We start from the raw sequence: 5,156 nt of genomic DNA, 5'->3' as shown, positions 1-5,156 counted from the left end.
AAGGGGCCTTGTAACATTGAACTCCTGAATCTCTTCATCTCAGAAGCCATCTGCACTTACTTGACCTGATAAATTATCTTTTTATTTAAAGTAGTTTGGGTTGGGTTTCTGCCACTTGCAACCAAAAGAATCTTAACTAATGTAGATAGTTATTTCAAGTGAGCATATAATTTAGCTCTTAGAAGCCAAAGCAAAAAGGGAACCACATTGCATCATGGAGTTCTCGTTCTTTGATATCACAAACCCAAAGCGCCAAGCAAGACAGCCTGTTAGCGCTTGGCCGTTTTCTCATGGTCTCTTGCGCTGATGGCTCAGAGCAACATCTTCCACAGCTGTTGCAGAAATGACGCAGAAACATTCCTCATGTGGCAGGCTGCCTTTTGGACTGAGCCTCGACAAAAGACAAGCCACAGAAACCGAGCGTCAGCCAGCGCTCACGAAGACCTCCTAGGCTTTCACCCAGAGCGGCGAGCAGGCCAGGGAGCTTGGGGCCCAGCCATCAATTGTCCCTGGCCCCTTTTTACATGCTTTCCCGGGAACATCTCTTCCAACTGCCTCCCTGAGGTTTGACTCTAATCCGTCATTTCTTTGGTTGGAAGGTTGGTGTTTCCTTGCAAGGGACCACAAAGCCGTATTACATTCAAAGTTAAATAAACAAATGTTTGAATCTGTGTTTTATTGGTTCCATACCATCTGCCATCTGGTTTGGGGGAGCAAGGAAAACTGTGGTTTTGTTGGTTTGTGTGTGTGTGTGTGTGTGTGTGTGTGTGTGTGTTGGTTGTGGTGGTGGTTTCTTCTTTTTTTTCTTTTCCCTGTGAAAATTCTCTAAGGTTGAGCACTGGCAGCAGTATGGGCTGGTTAAAAACCACCTAGTTTCCCATGTCTTAACTCACAGCTAAACGTTGAAGGTTGGTGTGGGTCCCCATCTGCTAAGCAGCCTGTTGTGTGAAAATGCGATCTATACATATGCAGAGCTCCACAGCCTGGCTTCCAAGATCTGAAGAATTGTTATGAGGGAACTGCGAGAAGTGCTTATTTAATGTTGACAAGCTGCATGCAGACCAAAGGCTACAGTGGGGCATATGGAAAAGGAACAGAGGAGAGCTGGTGTCTGAGCACCCCGGGGCTGTCAGGAAAGGCAGCTCCGCCTTCAACACCAGGGTTGCAAGAGATGTCAAGCTTGTAATGACTTGAAGGAGAAAATTCGCCCCAGACACTGGGTAGGAAATACGCCCCAGCCTGCCTGGAATCTTTAATCTGGAAAATGCAGCGGTGATGGGGGTTGGGGAGGGGGACATTCCATAGTGGGGGTGGGGTGAGGCTCACATCTCAGTCTGTACTGTTGGCCCAGCTGTTTTCAGGCAATGAAGCCCAGAACTGCTTAAAGGGATGGAGGGCCAGGGAATGCGCATCAGTTTCCATGGCTTTTCAACCAGGTCTTCAGCTTCCTCATCTGTAACATAAACACAGATTTGGGCATGGCTCACAAATGCAAACACCACAGGGCCAGGAGTGGAACGAAAATGAGTGAGGCTGGCTGCACAGGGACCAAGGCAAACATGCTTTTGGCTAAAGGACGGCAGGGACTCAACTGGTCCAGCGCTGCTGGCCATGCAGGGACCCAGTCCAATGTGACCAGAGTTTCCCAAGTTCTCGAGAAAGGCCAGGCTTTTCTATGTGAAAATGCCCAATATTTTAATACTTGCCGCTATTGCAATTATTTTTTAAAATTCTGGTCAAATAAAGCCTGTCTGCAGTCCACATAAAGCCCATAGGTGTATAGTCAGTGACCTCTGTGGAAGAATTCAAGGAGATCATCTTTGTGAAAAGCCAGGGACGAAGACCTTCTCTCCCCTGGTGAAGGACAGGAAGGCCCATCCAGGCATGTTGGTCCTGCTCTCACCTGCATGGACCGCGGACAGCATGTAGTTACTCTCTGGGCACCAGCTCCTCTGGGTTTGGTCCATAGAGGCCGGGAAGAGCTCTCCCTAAAATGCCCTCCCTCACTCTGGCTGAGCCCCCGCAGGTAGTGAAACTCCAGTGCCAGGCCAGCCATTCCTCCCGGCCCTTAGTGACACATTGGCTCAGAGTCACTCAAGCTCTGAGCGCCCCGACTCTCTCTGCTCTGTAACTCATTGCTGGGAAAGATGTGAATGCTGCTGTGTATACATATGGCACTTCTATTGCACATGCCCTGTGGATCCTTTGAGTTTGGTCCCCTCCTAGCCACCCATTTATAGTACCGCAAGTCAACAAGTTAGTGTCCTGCATAAAGCGAGATACAGGAAGTTCATCTCTTGCCAGATGTTGCTGCTTTTGACACGATGTGGAACCATCCTTACTGTGTCAGCAGCCAGGGAATTTTAGTCTATTTTTTCTGGATTTATTTGGTGGTGGTTGTAGTTGTGTTTCCTTTCCAATCAAAGTGAGAGAAAGTCCTATGTTGGGTTGAAGTTCCTGATGAAGAGATACAATTTAGATTTACTTCAGTGATAAAATCTGTATATTTGTATTTCAAATTATGTAGCCAAAACAATGCAAATTCCGTCTTTTTTTTTTCTTCTTGTGGTTAATGAGTATCATTTATTCTGAATGAAATCTTTATAGTATATGTCCCACATATTAAAAACATGTACATTAAATCTTGGTAAGAGGTTAAAAAAAAGGCCAGCAGGCGACCTGCTCACCCATCTGCCGCCATCTTGCTATGCAGTCCTGGTAAGTCATTCAGTCTCTGAGCCTCATTAGCCTCAACTTCCATATGGATAAGAGGGTGCATGGAGGCCCCTGCAGTGTGAGCATGTGGGGTAGAAAAGGGTAAGAACATTGCAGGGAGGAGGTGAGGCAAGCATGGTAAGAACTCCATCAGCAAAAAATTATAGGCAAGCAAACTCTATGCCGACCGTGTATGAAAGGCACACAGAATTGAAGCCAGCTTCTAGGAACAAGAACAGACTGTGAGCTCATGTGTTCAGAAGGTAGGTCCTGCTATCCCTGGATGCCGGAGCCTGGCCTAACATTTACACGGAGCCTGTACCCGGTCACTGTGGAACTCACTCATTAAGAATCAATGAGAACTTGGGGGGGGGGGCCAGGTGGCGCAGTTGGTTAGACAGCATGCTCTAAGCAACAGGGTTGCTGGTTCGAGTCCCACATGGGCCAGTAAGCTGTGCCCTCCACAACTAGATTGAAGACAATGACTTGAGCTGAGCTGCCAGTGGGCGGCTGGATGGCTCAGTTGGTTAGAGCATGTGCTCTTAACAACAAGGTTGCTGGCTCTACTCCCACATAGGATGGTGGCCTGCAACCCCTGCAACTAGATTGAAAACAGAGACTGGACTTAGAGTTGAGCTGTGCCCTCCACAACTAAGATTGAAGGACAACTTGACTTGGAGCTGATAGGTCCTGGAAAAAACACATTGTTCCCCAGAAAAACACATTGTTCCCCAATAAAGTTTAAAAAAAAGAATCAACGGGAACAGATTGAGTTGGCATTTCACCCACTCAAGCTTATATCAACCTGTGAGATAAAATGAGGCAGGCACTGTTGTGGTTTAAGCAGAACTGGGAAACTGAGGCACAGCAAGGTGAGGCGAGGTGAGGCCGCTTGTCAAAAGTGGGTTGGTAGAAAGTCACATCTAGACCCCAAGTCTCCCACCTCCTGAGGAATAATCTCCCCTTTCAAGCAGTGGCTCTCAGTCATTCTCAAACTTTTCTGGGGGCAGATAGTCTGGAAGTGAAGGTGCTTGCTGAGAAGACCTAGAGATAGTCAAAGAAAATGACTAACTAACTGACTTGGTGTGAAATCAGATGTAGACTTAGACCAGATTCCAACGCAGAGGTAGTAATATCAGTCATCAAAGATTGAAGATAATTTGTGAAAGATAAAATTAAAATGAAGAGAAGTCTATTGCTCATTTGATTTTATTTTCTGTGACTTGCATCATTATATGGCTCTCAGGGGAAATACCCCCACCCTATTCCCACCCATATGAGAGATGCATCCCATGAACGCTCACTGTGGTCCGCCCAGGGACACCCATGTTTGGCCAGGTCCCAGAACACGGCACGTTGGGCAGGTCTGACAGAAAGTCCTGGCCTCCTTGGGTGGTCTTGGGTGGACATGAATCCTGGGGCCAGTGAAAGGCAGGTAACGAACACACACGCACTCTTGCACACATGCACGCAGGCATACACACACACAGAGGAAACCACATTCGGTCTGGGCTGGCCCCAAGCTGAGAAAGAAACTTAGAAGAGTGTCTACCCCCCTCAGTAAATCAAGATGTGGGATTGAAACCACTTCCTCCCCCAGCTCTGCATTAGGAACATCACCTACCTGCCCGTGGGGAGTGCTTCTAGCCTCAGAGGGAGGCACCACTAACACCACTACTCGAATGCAAAGCTCACCTACAGATGCTGAGTGACTTACCCACAGACACCATGGGGCAAGGCAGGGCCAGATCTGACTCACCTACTGGAAGAGACCTCCCTGGACCTCGTCCTCTGAGGCCCCCTGGATGCAGAGACCCTGTGCAGGGAGATGTCCAGGCTGCCGTCCAGAACTGAACGATAGGCCATTTCCTGTGCTTTCATCTGCCCCATCAATTCCAGCTGAGTGTCTGGGACAATCCCCACCCATTTCCTGGGCTCATTTCCCCAGAAGGAGGTTCTATAACATACTCTAAGTGCCGTGGCCTTTCATCTAGTTAGACACCCCCTGCGAGCGAAGCTTAAATTATAAGGCCCAGACTTCCATTTCAGAGACCATCCCACAAAATCTTTGGTTGATGGCCAACAATGAGACCTCTTAGGCAGAAGGCTTTTTCTGTAGTTGAAGCCACTGCCCCTCCCCTTCCTGCTCCCTACTCTTCCAATGGACAGGCAGGAGTCACAGGCTGTTTGGGTTACACACGGAAGTCAGTGGGCCACCTTCAACATGATCCCTGCTCCACACTCCCTTGGGGGGCTTATGCAGCCTCCACTTGGCTATGTCCTGCCACAGGCAGCTCACTACCTCTCAGATAATCTCACAATTCAGACAACACTGAGCATTAAGATGCACTTCTTCAAATGAATTGGCATCGGTCTTCCTGTTCATGAGGATTCACGGTTCTCACCCTCCCGCTTGGAACACAGAGGAAAAGGCAATTGCT

This window comes from Hipposideros armiger, unplaced genomic scaffold (genome assembly GCF_001890085.2).
Source record: "Hipposideros armiger isolate ML-2016 unplaced genomic scaffold, ASM189008v1 scaffold_373, whole genome shotgun sequence".
Lineage (NCBI taxonomy): Eukaryota > Metazoa > Chordata > Mammalia > Chiroptera > Hipposideridae > Hipposideros > Hipposideros armiger.
This window is presented reverse-complemented; position numbering follows the sequence as displayed.